General features: G+C 37.2%; 1 pseudogene; it reads left to right on the top strand.

Moving 5' to 3' along the window:
- The first annotated feature begins 7,304 nt into the window (after positions 1-7,304).
- On the top strand, positions 7,305-7,402 carry LOC132272170 (small nucleolar RNA R71; annotated as a pseudogene).
- The last annotated feature ends 8,744 nt before the right edge of the window (positions 7,403-16,146 follow it).

Genomic DNA, 16,146 nt, shown 5'->3' with positions numbered 1-16,146 from the left:
AGAGATGATACCCACAAACATTAAGCTCATTCTCACAAAAGAGACACCAATATTGTAAATAAGCATTGGGAGAAAACTACCTCGAGTATGCAATTTTTCAACCATTTCCAAGCAATCTCCCAAAATTTCAACACCAAGTAAGCAAATATGGTCCTCCACACATCAAGAAAATGGTCATGTAAATCAAAACAACTCTAGAATCCTTTTTGAGTGGACCAGCATCAAATATGTTGCTATCTAAGCCAACTAAAGAAATGATCACATCTTTACCCTCAAACTAGTACACAAATCTAATATCGATCATCAAGACAAAAAGTGAACCTTTTATTAAAGTTTTATTGATTTAGATGCACTTATTCTTTTCACTTGATTTTTTTTTTTCTATCCCTAAGGATCAAAGATGGATGCATAGTGCAATGTGTTGATCAATTAAGCTTTCTAGCGATCCATGAGGTCGAGTGTTAGGTTAATGACTCCCAAACCAGATGGCTTTAGGGCACTAGGTGTTCAAACACCTCTAAAGACTTACAAACTCAAATCAACTAGGCTACAAATCAAAACAACCTCTATCTAATCATTTCCCACTTCTCACCTTTTGGGAGAAGTCCTCACTTTTTTATTACTTTTACAACTTTTTCTTTTTCTTTTTCATCATTTTTTTTTTTTTTTTTTTTTTTTTTTTTTTTTTTTTTTTTTTTTTTTGGAAAGTAAGTTCAATTATTAACTTAGAGTTTGGGCCCTCCACCTTTCGGCGCGAGAAATTCAGTGCTTGATGAGGCTAGAATCCTGGCTACTTAGTGAAAGGGGTTTGTTATCCACCTTTATCAAGAATGAAAACTTTCAATGCACTACTAACCCAATTGGGATATAACCAATTCAATAATCAATAAAGCATGTACCCCACAAATGAATGCTAGTGTGCACCTGTGCTAGTGTAGAATACTAGAGTGAATCTCAAAACAATCACAAAATCAGGATGATATGGACCACAAGTGCAAGTAAGATATCAATCTTTTAAAAAATTTACTCCTAAATGGTATCCACAAGGCATACAAGGAGTATTGAACTCTCAAGTCAAACAATTTTTAAATTTTAAGCAATATAGTCCTCAAAAGATCAAAATCATAGCTAGTCATGGACCAATCGTAGAAAAATCCCTCAAATACACAAGTCATGCTTAAAATTTTGAAATTGACAACAAACACTGCAAATAACACCTATTACCCCTAAACTTAAATGGCACAGTGTCCTTAATGTGCAAAGAGAACAAAGGAAAGAGTATACCAGTGCAGCTAAGGCAAAGAAGGGCTAGCACAGAAGTATCCAAAGTGGGTGGTATAACCCCCCAAACTTGGGATTAACTGTGGTCCTGAAAAGATGGCACTGGGAGGAAAGCTAATCAGATAACAAAAGGGATAATAACAGTGCACAGTAGACATACAAGTGTAAATGGGACAATAAATGAACTAAGGAGAGAGAAAAAGGGTGGTCCTGAAATATTCGGGCAGCACTCTCTCACTGAAGTCACTGGGATGCACCTGATAATGGAGTCAATCATAGACAGATATATTAATATAAAGATACGACATCCAAAAGATCATGCATAAAATAGGAAAGTAAAAACAGTATATGGTATATCACAGTATCAGGGCCGACAGACTAGCCGCAAAAATATATCAGTATCAAAATAATAGTAATGTATCACAGATATATAAAATGATGAAAGAGAGGAATAGAGATCAGCCAGATGAGGTAGGGCGAGTGAGGCGTGATCCCCGGATATCTCTGGATATGCCCTGCAGCGCAGCTAAGACATCGGAGAGGAGAGTAGTCACGTCTGTGCTAAGAGAAGCCACATCTGATCGAAGAAAGACTACTGCATCCTTCAAAGTCTGGATACACTCTCCTAGGCCAGGTGTCTGAACTGGAGCCTCAGGTATGACTCGATCACAAAACTGTGGTACATCCTGAACCTGCTCCTGAGAATGAAGTGGTGACCTTGCCGGAGAGTGATATGGTACCTCCTCTGCTGGAGGCTCTTGCATTAAATTTATGTCTATAAATACATTTGCAGCCGTCTGTGCGTCTGCTGGATCGTTCGCTGCTGCTGCTATCTCCTCCTCCTCAAGCTCATCAACTACTAGAATGACATCCTGCTCCAGGCTCTTGATAAGAGCGTTGTAGCTCTTGTTCTATTCCTTCTTGCCATAGTGGCAAGCTCCTATCTCTGGACACTCATCCGGATGGAAATGATAGCTCTGATCTAGGAGGATCTGAGTGATAAGATGGCCAAATGGGAGGAAAGTGGCTCGCCTGTGCTTAGCCTTGCTAATGTAGCTCGAATATAATCTCATTATGATACTCCAGTAGAGTGCCGGCATAGATACCTGTGGCCTATATAGAATCCATATAAAACAGTCAAAAAGTCTGAACGCCTCTGGAACTTATGGTCCGCCATAAATATGTTTCGGAACAGTACCGAATCGTAGAACCAAAGCTCATCGGGCAGATAAGTCCGGGTGGTGAAACTCTCGCCATCTGCATAGTGGCCAGTCAGTGCCACGGCTATGTCTGTGTAAGAAGGCCTCCTTTCCAAGATAGGATAATGAACATCAGGAGGGCAGACATGAGGGCATCGAGAAGATCTGGCTAAAATATCAACTGTGATTCGGATAGGGTGGCCATCAATAGTAGTATGCAGCTCCGATAGGTTACTTAGGGCCTGCCAAAGGTTCTGGTAGAACAACCAAACAAGCCGTGGGTAAACTGGATAAGTAACTGGGGCCAAAATAGCTGAAATGCCCCTCCGGTCAATATCATCATAAGCTGGACAGGTCAAGAGATACTGAGAAAAGAAGGTAATATCGAATACTGACTCATGCGCCACCTGAAGGCATGAGTATCTCCTGATAGGTCTATCGCGAACCTGGTCTGGCTGTGCTAGTGGTGGTGAAGGAGAAGGTACATGCTCAGCCTCAGCTGAAAAAGATGATGCAGAAGCCGAAGACTATAGTATAGAGTCGGCTGATGGGGACTGAGCTGGAACTGCCTCTTGAGACTCCTCTAACTGCTCAGTCTGCTCAGCCTCATCAACCTGCTCTAGAGCTGGCTCCGGAACTAGGTCCTGAACATGAGAAGGTCCTGCCTGTTCCTCCAATCTGGGCCTGACTCTACGATGGTAATTCTTACGGACAATAGTCTTTACCCTAGCCATAACCTGCAAAACAGAAAGAAAAACACTTGCAAAATAAGTCAGTACCGGCATAAAGAATTAAAGCATAACATATAGAAACATGTATGTCAAATAAGATAGACAACTCAGAATAATAATCATGAAGCTGTGCAACTGATGTCGCAGCCAAAAAAACAGTGACTAAGTGAAACATGTTAAACATGATAAGTATGGAATGCATCTAATGTGGAAAACACAGGCATTGGGCAGAAATAAGATAGTATGAAACACAAAAGATGGTGTGTGAAGTGAAATGGCAAATCTGTGATGTTCGATCGATCAGGAAAAGATGAGATCGATCCAACTTGGATCGATCTGGACTTAAGTGAGATCGATCTTTCTCAAATCGATCTGAGAAAACTTGAGATCAATCGAACTACTATGAGAAATTCGAAAAGTCACGGATCTGTGACGTGGATGGCACGGGGGGTACCCAAACAAGGTTGTGGGTCCCACAACTCTTCAACAACATAAAAATGGTCACTTGTTTTGGCACGTGACCCCCAAAATCAAATTCGGAATGAAATATATACAAAGATATATATACATATATAGACACATGCTCAAAACTAAAAAATGGTAACAAATCAATCATGGGAAGCTCAGATCTAACATGGAAACATAAAAAATATATGATTTGAAACTCAAATTCCAAAAATAAACCCAAAACTTACATAATCCGAGGAGAGAAGTGGATCGAGGGAGAGAGAGATGAGATTTGAGATGAGGAACGAAGATTCGAAGCTTTGGAAACTCGCCGGAGGGTTCGCCAGAGATGGGAGAGGTGGTTTGCAGTGGTGGGGGCAAGCTTGGGTTTTGGATCGATCTTTGAAATCGATCTAATGACCCTAGGGTTCTATTTTAAAAACTTGTCCCGACGAGTTCAATCGATCTTGAAAAATCTCAGATCGATCGAACATAGATCGGTCTTGAAGGAACACAGATCGATCTATGCTTCCAAATGACAAAGTATTTTTGAAATTTTTGGATTTTTGAAAACTAAAAATATTTATTTTTTTTTTGGATTTTTTTTAGAAACTTAAAATAATAAAAATAAAATGGATTTAAAAAGAAAATATTTTTGGATTTTGGATAATAAAATAAAGGTAAAAATTAATAAAATGAAAATCTTTTTGGAATTTTTGAAAATATTTTTAAAATAAAAATAAAAAAAAATAAAAATATTTTTGGATTTTTGAAAAATTTCCTAAAATTGAAAATATTTTTGAAAATTTTGAGAATAAAATAAAATAAAAATATCAAAATATTTTTGGGATTTTTGAAAAATTTCCTAAAATTGTTTTTGGAATTTGTTTAGAAATAAAATAAAAATTGAAAATATTTTTGTATTTTTGAAATATTAAAATTCAAAATCGAAAATGACAGTCAAAGATAAAGTCAACAGAAACACAGATCGATCAATCCAAGATCGATCTAGAAGATAATTCGATTGATCGAACAGGTGAAAACCTGTAGACAAGTTCGAATGATGCACAGAGAGTCCTTTTGCATGGATCTCAAAAATTTTTCTAAGTGTGGAGTGAACATCGATCCAAGAAAAAGTTGGATTGATCTAGGAACTTTCAGATCGATCCTAAGAAATTTTCGATCGATACACAGAGAGCTGATTTATGCAGGAAATTTCAGATCGATGGGACTGAGAGATGACTGGATGCAGAGAGGGATGTTCGATCGATCGAACCTCTTTTGAGATCGATCGAACATGAACAAAATGCCTATTTTCAGAATGAAAGTGCATGCATTCTCAATCACAGTCCTTAACAATGTGTATAAACCTAGAATATATCTAGACGACGCAAGAAATGAAAGGTAAAATATAAATGAAGGAGGAATAGGGTTGTAAACCCTACGAATCATTTACAAGTCTTTAACGTCTCTAGCAAGACGTTGGGCTCTTTTAACCCGGATCAAATATCTTGTTATGCATCCCCTCATTGACGGGGTGAAAAGCACTTTGAACCCCACCCAACAAATGGTTCCCTAAAGAACTCATTGGATTTGATTCAAACGACATTGATGGTCCTTTGTCAAAACAACTCTTGGGCTTCCATGCCCTTTCAACACTTGGTTTCAATGCAACTTTCTTTGGACTCTCTTTGGTAGATAAACCATGGAAATGTTCAACATCAAATAAAGATTCAACTTTATCAATTTATTTGCCAATGCATTTTTCAACAACACACACTTCTTCATGCTTGTCCATTGAATTTGGGGTTGGATTAAAGATGTTCAACTTCACTTTCATATGCCTAAATGAGATTTTCATTATCATCATCCTACAATTGATGTTGGCATTTGAAGTTGCCAAGAAGGGACGGCCAAGGATAACGGGAATTTGGCTGTTGGGGTTTGGAACTGGTTTCGTGTCTATGACAATGAAATAGACCAAAAAGAAGAACTTATCAATCTTAATCAAAACATCCTCCATGATACCCCGGGGCATTTTGATGGATCGGTTAACAAGTTGTAAAACTACCGACATCGGTTTCAAGTCTCATAAGCCCAATTTGACATATACCGAATATGGAAAAAGATTAACACTTGCTCTTAAGTCTAAGAGAGCCCGATTAATAACATGGTTACCACTAATGCAAAAAGTAGTAGGTGAACCGGGGTCTTTAAACTTTAGGAGAGTGTTATGTTACAAAATGGAGCTCACTTGCTCGGTCAAGACCACTTTTCTTGGTGCTTAGATTTTATTCATCCTTTTTTGGGTGCAAATATCTTTCAAGAACTTGGCATAAGTCGGAATTTGCTTAATTGCATCTAAAAACGGAAGATTAATCTTCACTTGCCTAAACATTTCAATAATTTCATTGGTCTTGGTCTTTTGTTTGTCAAGATAAATGGATCCTTTCAAGGCATCCGGAAATGGAGCTCTTGGCTCAAAATCTTTCTTTGAAAAGTCTTCAACACAAGAATTTTTCAAATCATGCTTTAATTCATCTTTCAAATCATTTTTCAACACTTTCTCAACATGATGATCATGCACATGCAATGAAGGAGGAATAAAATATGAAACGGGACGGGTGTCAACTTTTGGTTGCACCGGTTCACTCTCTTCATTGGACATACTCACTTGGTTGTCCACAATTTTCCCACTCCTCAAGGTTGTCACCGCATTGACATGCTCAATTGTAGGACCTTTTGATGAGGAATGAGTCTCCATAACACATTGTTGCTTTGGTGGGGCATTCAAAGGCATTTTCCCTTTCTCTTTAGCATTTAAAGTACTAGTTATTTGCCCTACTTAGGTTTTTAGCTTAGCAATGGATTGAGAATGAGAATGAAGCAATTGAGTGTTTGCCTCTAGGGTTCCTAAAGCGATCAAAACTTTTTCTTCAAAAGCGGGACTCCTAGAATTTCCTTGAGAAGACGATGATTGATTAGGAAAATGGGAATTTGAGAATTGATTACCATGTGATTGAAATGATGATGATCTAAAACCTTGGGAACTTTGGCCTTGCATTAGAGGTGGAACATACTTTCCTTGAAAACCACCTTGGGAAGGGTTTGAGCCCTCTCCTTGGCTTTTCCAAGAGAAGTTCGGATGGTTCCTCCAACTTGGATTGTAATGATTACCATAGGGATTATTCCATTGGTTAGCAAAAATGGCATTTGCTTGCTCATGGTTGCCATTTTGTACATGTCCATGGGACAATTGGAAGTAGAATGTAAAACACTAAAACAAGTCATGCATGATTCATTAGATGCACGATGATGAACATGATTAGGGGAGGAAGCCATTTGATTCGCCGAAGTTTGGTTGACCAAAAATTGATCAAACCTTTGAGATAAGGATTTCATCTAGGTGTCTATGTCATTTGAATTATCAACTTGATATAAGCCAACATTCTTCCTTCCACCTAGATTTCTACCATTTTTAGATGACAAAGATCTATTCATTGAATTTTCACTCATACTTCTATACAATTGCCACACGTCATTTTCATGCTTGTCAAGATAAGAACCACCCATAGATGCATCAACCATACCCTTATTATTGTCCGGTAAATTTTTAAAGAAATATTGAACTAATTGCCACTTAAGTATGTCATGATGTGGGCATTTTCTAAGCAAGTCATTGAATCTTTCCCATGCCTCATGAAACATTTCCCTATCCCCTTGAGAAAATTCACGAATGGAAGTTCTCATGGCATTGGTCTTTGATACCGGGTAGTACTTCTTCAAGAACTCTTGTTGCATTTCTGCCCAAGAAGTTATCGAAAAAGGCCTAAGATTGTTAAACCAATATTTTGCCTTATGTTTAAGGGTAAAAGGAAAGAGTTTAAGCCTTAAAACTTCTTCTAGCATGTCCATGTATTTCACGGTGGAACACACTTCAAGAAACTCATCCAAATGCTTGTAAGGTTCTTCACTTGGAAGTCCATGATAGTTGGGAAGCATTTGAATGGTTTGTGGTTTGATTTCATAGTGATATGCTCTAAATGGGGGCAATTGAATGCAAGTGGGTGCATTATATTCATTAGGCACATAATGGTCTCTTAAGGCAAGAGGAGGATTTGCAACCGGCGGTGCTACTCGAACACCTTGATTGACTTGTACCATAGGAGGTTGTGGAGCAAAGATTGGTTGAGGCATTCCCAATGGAATTTGGCCTTGTTGTTGTGGAATGAACGGTCTAGGCATGGCTAATGGTACTTGGATGTTTTCATGATGTACATCAGGGTGGAGGACGCCTTGTTGGTGTATGTAACCAAGGTCCTCCACATGGTCATTGTTTTGCTCCTCCATTGATGAAATGGAATGATGAGAACTACCTCTTCCCCTAGGATTACGAACAACCGATTCAAGATGAAAATTAAGAGGGACAAGAGTAGGATTCAATGACCTACTACCATACATGTACTAGCAAAACAAATAACAAGCAATAAACAAGTAACAATCACTTCGCCTCCACAACAAATCAACAAATCTTCACAAACAATGATCTCATACTCCCATGCTTGAAACAATATGTAAAGAAAGGTAAATTGCCTCCACGGGGGCTCACGATTTATCTTGGAAAGTAAAAACAAGCCTCCACGCGGGCCAACGATTTAACTAGAGATTAAGTTAGAAAGATCTCACAAAGGGTCCTTAAACAACTTCAATATATTTTTCAATTTCCAAGCCTTGCTTTGCTTTGCAATTTTTTAGATTTTAGCCCTTAATGCTTTGTTTAGCTCCACTTGGCTTCCTTTGTTTCCCTTACTTGATTCCCTTGCTTAATGCACCTAGTCAATTAAGAATAAACACAATAAGTAACTAAGAAGAAAATAAAGAAAAGACACGATCAAAAGAGTACTAATTCCTATTTGTTTCCAAAACACGACGTTGCCAATTTCAATCCCCGGCAACGGCGCCAAAAAATTGGTGTGTCATCACCACTAACGCTTAAAATAGATGCATTAAGAGTGTGAGTGTGCAATGTGGCCAAGTTTTAAATTTATAAAAGCCACTACTACCTCAAACTAAAAATATAGCTAGGGTGAGTAGGGATCGTCCCAAGGGATTGTGGGCGTGTTTGCAATGGAAATAATGTATAGGGTAAGTAAGTCAAGTGATCAAAAGATGGTTGGTTTGATTGATTAAACTACAATGCAATTGGAATTAAAATAAACAAAACACAATGATTAATAAGGTAGGAAAAAGATATATAGAGGAGAGGACTTGGGGTACTAGAACTCACCACTAAGCTTGACTTCACTAGACACTAGCAATTGTATATCAATGGGGAAATTGACTTGTAACTTGTGTGTGTATGTGTGTGACATTAATTGAAACTAGGCATAGATGGCAAATAAGTATAGATTGTCAAGTCAATTCAAATGAAAAGCAAAACCTATCAAATGAGACCAAAATCCATTCAATGAAACCACAATTTATGCACACACAACTATCTAGAAACATACCCCCTTTGCATTCATAAGTATGGAACACCAAGGAACAAGAATAGATTGTCCACCTATCAATGAATCTAAAGCAACTACACTACATCTACGCTAAAAACATGGAAATTAAACTAAGTAAACTAAAGGTGTGGCACAATCCATCAAGAAACAAGTGTGAACCATCAAATAAATTACAAGTGTGTTCAATTAAGCTCTATGTTTTAAGCATCTCTAGATTAACTTCATCTATACACATAGACATGCATAAATTCCACTAAATCTAAAGAAAAGCACATGAATCATCCATTCTAGCATACATAGAAATATAGTTAGACGTAGATAATCAATTGAAAGCATTAATCCATACACATCAAGTAGAAACCATAAGATATATATATATAAATCCAAGATCAAAACATTTGTTACAAATAAATCCCTAAAAATATACAAAGAACCAAGTCTAATAAGCAAACTTAGGGGCTACTCTAGCCCCAAGTAGATGTCTAGCCACTCATTGAAGTAGTCATCCAACCCTCAAGGGCTATCTCCATGGTAGGAATGACCTCCTTCTTGATGGAAACCCTAGAAGAATGGAAGAACTCCCAAAGGTGTTTGAAAAGCTCTCTAGTCTCTAGCCTCCTCTATAAGATATGAGATATACAAGTTATGAATGATATCAATTATTCTTTAAAAGTGGCTCTAAATCCTTATATAGGTAGGTGAAATGTCACACCAATGGTCTAGATTCGTGCACTAAGGTCCCTCTAATGATTGCACATTAGCCAACTTTTAATGAGCTGGAATCTATTTGTTTTTGGGGCTTGAGGAGGTTCGATCGATCGAACTATGGTGAGATCGATTGAACTATGCTGAGATCCATCGAATACTGCAGAGATCGATCATCCTTGGTGGCACCTTTTTGAATAAAGACAAATCTTTGAGATATTTTTGAGATATTTTGGGAAAGAGACAAAAGTGGTAGGTGGGGTGGTAGGTGTGGATAAGATGGAATATTTTTGATCTATCGAAGATAAGTTGGATCGATCGAACTTGTTGGATTCTTGTGGATAAGGACAAAGGCTTGGACCCATCTTGAAATATCCAGATCGATGAACTTCAGATCGATCGAAGGATTTCTGAGATCGATCGAACTTGCTGAATTTCCACACTTTGCTTCATTTTGCTTCTACTATGCTCCTTCTTCCATTCAGCTTGAGTTAACTTCTTTAATGCTCTTATTTAGCTGAATTGACTTATTTTTGGGATAAGCATCTGAAAAGGGCAATAACACGAAATTAGAATAAAACGAGAAAATAAGATAGATAAAGGTCCTAGAATGTTCAAGTTTAAATGCGCACTTTTCAGCGCTCATCAAGAGCCTTCCTTCTATTGTCTCTAATGACCCTCTCGAGGAGTGCCTTTTTGAAATATCTAAAAATTGTGGTTTTGACTTTAAAATCTCCAAAAATGAAGTGGACTCTCTAATGGATTCCTTAGCTAACTTGGAAGGTGAAGAGATGGTGATTTTTGAGAAAGAAAAGAGGGATGAAGAGAGGGTGTTTCTTATTAATCCAAATGAGTCTTTGAAAGACAATGCCTCACTAATTATCAAAGTGGATGATCATTTGAATGTGTTTCAAGAGCACAACAAAGAGGCGAGCCTAGCCATGATTGATTTTGTTTTCAAGACCGTGGATGAAAGGAACAATATCATCTCTTTCATTTCTTTTCAAGTCATTGTTTTGGAGGATGATTTCATTGTTGTAAGTGGGACATTAAATGAGAAAAGTGAAAAGAGGATCAATAAGGATGTTTCATATCCGGTTTTTGATTCTTTTGATTATTGAGTTGAACCAACATCTTGCTAGAGACGTTAAACAATAGTATTTGTAGAGTTTCAAAACTCTATTCCTCCCTCATTTCATTTTTTTTTTTTCATTCTTGTGTACATTCTTCCATCCATTTTTCAATCTCCATTCTTGTTACCATCATTGGGGCCTAGCATAGGATTTTCTGCACTTTCATCTCAAAATTAAGCATTTGGTGCTAGTTCAATCAATTACAAGTGTCCATTCGATCGATCAAACCTCTCTGCAGTTAATTCTCTATAGAAATCAGCTCTTTGTGTATCGTGCGAACTTTCTTCTTGATCGATCCAATTATTTCTCGATCGATCCAGTTATCCATTCTATCGATCTTATTTCTATACTTTGAAATTTTTTGAATCTCTGCATATTTCAGATCTTTGTGTATCGTTCGAAGTTGTCTGCAGGTTTTCACATCTTGGATCGATCGAGTTTCAATTTATCATCCTTTGATCGATAACAGCTTTACCCCTTTGACTTTTTGACTTTTTCTTCTTTCTATTTTTATTTTATTTTATTTTTTATTTCCTTTTACTTTTGTTATTTTATTTAATTTTATTTACTTACTTTTCTCTTGTGAAAAAAAAAAAAAATTTGCATTATTTATTTCCTTGCATTTTCACTTCTTGCATTTTTATTTACTTACCTTTTTATCTTTGTTTGTGTAAATATTTATTTTTTCTAGAGAATATTGATGAGCACTGAAAAGTGCGTATTTAAACCCCGTAAGCTTAGGCATTCTAGTACCTTTATCTATCTTACTTTGCCGTTTTATATTGATTTCGTATTATTTTCATTTTCAGGCACTTATCCCAAAAATAAGCTAACTCAGCCAAATAAGAGCTTAATTGAAGTAATTCTGAGATTAAACAAAGAAAGGAGCAAAGTGGAGGAAGAAAGAAGCAAAATGAAGCAAAGCAGCAAGTTCGATCGATCCAAGTCCAAGGTTCGATCGATCGAACATTGATCGATCTCAGCACTTCAAGATAGATCCAAGCCTTGACCCAAAAACACTTAAGTCCAAAAGTTCGATCGATCCAACATCATTCTTCGATCGATCGAACACCATTATCCTTATCCAAATGATTGATCTTATCCATAGCTATCCACCCACTAACCACTTTTGTCCTTTTCCTATAAATATCTCCTATAAATATCTCGGATTTGTCTTTTTCCAAAAAGCTGAGCTAGTTGGATCGATCCAGCCTAAGTTTGATCGATCTCACTTACCTTCGATCGATCCAAGTTCAAGGTTCGATCGATCGAACTTCCTCCAGTGCGAAAAAGTTAAAATTTCATCTCATTGAAAGTTGTCCTTTATCCAATCATTAGGGAATATTGTGTGCACGACCCTAGCTCATTTTGGGTGTCATTTTAACCTACCTATATAAGGATAAGGATTGCTTTTTCAATGGGGAGCCAATTTAATTTTGCATATCATTTTTTGGAGAGGAAGCTTAGAAGAGGAGGAGGCTAGAGACACCATTGGAGACTCTTCATCAACAAGGAGCAGATTTCAACCATGGAATTAGCCCTTGAGGGTTGGAGCATCATCACAATGAGTGGCTAGACATCCTCTTGGGGCTAGAGTTAGCCTCAAGCATGCTTTCTATATCTTAATTTTGTGTATTAATGAGGGATTAGTGTTGTAATTAATGTTTTGACATTTTTATACATATAGATCTTGTTTATTCAATGATTTATGTGGTTTAATGCTTCCAATCAATCATTTCATTCTATCCATATGTCTATGTATGCTAGAATAGATGTTCATGTGTTTACCTCTATTTCTTGCGTAATTGATGCATGTCTATGTGTATCAATGCTATGGATTTAGGGATTGTCAAAACATTGTGCTTAAAAGGATGCTCTTGTGATTTTCTAGATGGTCCATGCTCACTTCTTGATGGATTATGCCTCTCCCTTAGCTTAGTTAGTTTAATTTCATGCCACTAGTTTAATTGTAGTGTAGTGATAGCATAATTGTTAGATGAGAGGACAATCCATGCTAGTTGTTTGATGTTCCATACTTTTGAATGCAAGTAGCATATGTCTCTAACCTTGTGGTGTGTTTGGCTTGTGAACTTAATGAAAGGAATAATGACTTGCTAGATATGTTGTGCTTCTCATATGCTATTTAGACAATATATACTTAATTACTAGATATATTGTGTTTTTCACATGTTGATTAGATAATGTATGCTTAAATTGGTCACCCTTGCTAATTGAATCAACCAAGCACACACACACAAATATTGCAACACACTTTACCCTCATTAGTCATTAGTTGGAAGTGTAGAAAAACATTGCTTGGTGGTAACCTCTAAACCCTTAGATATCTCTCTTTCTTGCTTACTGTTGTTACATTCAATCACTTAGTTTAATTTAGTTGCTCTCTAGTTTACTTAACCAAGCAACCATTTGTTAATTACTCGACCTATTGTCCCTAGTTGCATTTTCACATTCAAGTACGACTCCAATCCCTTGGGACGACTCCTTCTCACTCATACTACATAGTATAGTGGTTAAGCGGTTTATAAATTTAACTATGATGCCTACTTGACACTAATTTCCAAACTCAAGGTGTTGTGCATTATTTTGTGCACACCTAGGGGAGAGCATCATAGTTTTTGGCGCCGTTGCCGAGGATTAAGCAACATTGTATTTGGAGAATAAATTAGGAATTAGTACTCTTTTGATCGTGTCTTTACTTTGTTTTTCCTTTAGATTACTTATTGTGTTTGTTCATCTTTGACAAGGAGTATTGAGCTAGGAGGCAAGCAAAGGAGCCATCAAGTAAAGGAGCTAGGCAAGCAAGGAAAAGTGGTAAAATTAAAAAATTTGCTAAGTTAAGCTTTAAATTTGGAGTTGAAGTGCTAAAGGACCTTTGTGAGACTTTCTTACTCAATCCTTTAGTTAAATCGTCGGCCCGCATGGAGGCTTGTTTTTGAATTCTTAGATAAATCGTAAGCCCGCGTGGAGGCTATTTACTTTACTCTGCATTGTTATCAAAGCATGGGAGTATGGGAACATTGTATATGGAGGAAGTTTGTTGATTGTTGATTGTTGATTTGTTGTGAAGGAGGAGTGCTTGCTTGTTTTGTGGTGATTTGTGTGTCATTTGTAGCCTTGTATAGACCTTGTCCTATCATACATTCTAGGCATTCACATGGAAAATCTAGAGGGTAATCTTGGCTACTTAGACCCGCGTTTCATGCATAACCTACCTCTTAATCAACATGACCCCGGAGTTCAAGCTCCAATTCCCCCAATGGTCTTTTGTAATCATTATAATCTTCATGCATACCATGTACCTACTTGCATTGTGTTGCCTAATTTTGAGACTAATCAATATGAAATCAAGCCCGAGACCATTCAAATGTGTCCACTCTTTTATGGCTTGGATGAAGAGGAACCATATAGGCATCTCAATGAATTTCTTGAACTATATTTCATTGTGAGGTACATGAATGTCCCGGAGGAAGTTCTTAAATTTCTCCTCTTCCCTTTTACACTTAAAAATAAGGCAAAGCATTGGTTCAATACTTTAGGGGTGAATTCAATAACATCTTGGGCACAAATGCAAAATAAGTTTTTAAAAAAATTTTACCCCGTAAGTTTGACCAATATAATGTGTGCTTCAATTAGAGGATTTTCTCAAAGGGAAGGAGAGTTGTTGCATGAGGCGTGGGAGAGATAGAATGACTTGCTAAGAAAGAGTCCACACCATGGTATCCCAAAATGGCAAGTTGTCCAATACTTCTATTAAAGCCTATCCGACATGCAAAAGGACATAGTTGATACCTCATGTGGGGGTTCATATTTTGGAAAACATGAAGATGACATTTGGCACCTCTTTGAAAAAATGAGTGAAAATTCTTTGCACAAATATTACACTTCTCGGCTTGACCATGGTTTTACTAAAAAAAGGGGAAAGTGTAACAGTGTGTCAAATTGATAATTCAAGGGAAATTGTAGCCGAGGTTAAAACTCTTTCTAAAAAACTTGATCAATTCTTGTTGAATCAAAAACCGGCTACCAATGTGTCTCCTTTTCATCATACAACTCATCTTTGTGAGCGTTGCATGACATGTTCTAGTGTTTTGCATACTACTTTCAATTGTCCCCATGGACATGTTGTTAATGAACGCTTTGAAGAAGTTAATGCCACATTTGCTCACCCTTATTCAAAAGCATATGTTCCATTGTGGAATGAAAACCCTTATCAAGCTAAAAATCTCCAAAGAAAATACATTCTACCTCATAAAAGAAATGGAGGTTCTCAAGGGTTTGTTTCTTTTTCTTTTCATCAATAAAGAATGAATGACTTCTCACATCCTCAAATGCATGATTCTCAAGTTGGCTTTCATTATCCTCAAGCACTTTCTAGTAATTCCACATTTGAAGATAAGGTATTGATGGCTTTAAGTAGCTTAGAAAAGGATACCAACTTGTTGCGTTCCCACTCCCAATCTATATCAAACCTTGAATCCCAAATTGGGACCATAGCTAATGCATTGAATGTAAGAGAAATTGGGAAATTGCCTAGTCAACCCAAGAGGAATCCAAAGGCCCAATTTTGTGTGGAAGCAAACCCTACATCGGGGTGTTCTTCCCAAGCTCAAGCGCAAGCCATCACCACTTTGAGAAGTGGCAAGCAAGTGGATAATAGGGTTGAACTACCAAAGGAAGATAGTGAATCAGTGCAACCTAAAGTTGTCACCCATCCAATTCCTAATCTCACTCTTACTTCCTTGAATGAAAGTGTTCCTAACTGGAATTCTCAATCTTCTCCATCATCCTCTCAAATTACAAAGTCTTGTGAGCCAAAAGCTCCATTCCCTTATGCTTTAAAAGAAACTTCACCTTTAGGAAGGCAAGAAGGGAAAACACATGACATGATGGAAGTTTTTAAGCAAGTCAATATCAATCTTCCTCTTTTGGTTGCCATTATGCAAATTCCACCCTATGCAAAATTCTTGAAAGATCTTTACACACAAAAGAGGAAGAGCAAGGGTCCAAGCTCTAAAAAAGTGTTCCTCATGGAGCAAGTGAGCTCCATTCTTCAATAAAACACTCCACTTAAGTTCAAAGATCCCGGTGCTCCGACTATTTCTTGTGTGATTGGAACTTA

The sequence above is a fragment of the Cornus florida genome, unplaced genomic scaffold, assembly GCF_030987335.1.
Source record: "Cornus florida cultivar Cherokee Brave unplaced genomic scaffold, ASM3098733v1 CherokeeBrave_3.0.0_Hap2_Chr08, whole genome shotgun sequence".
NCBI lineage: Eukaryota > Viridiplantae > Streptophyta > Magnoliopsida > Cornales > Cornaceae > Cornus > Cornus florida.
The sequence above is the reverse complement of the archived record's forward strand: the minus strand, read 5'-3'. Positions and strand labels throughout refer to the sequence as shown.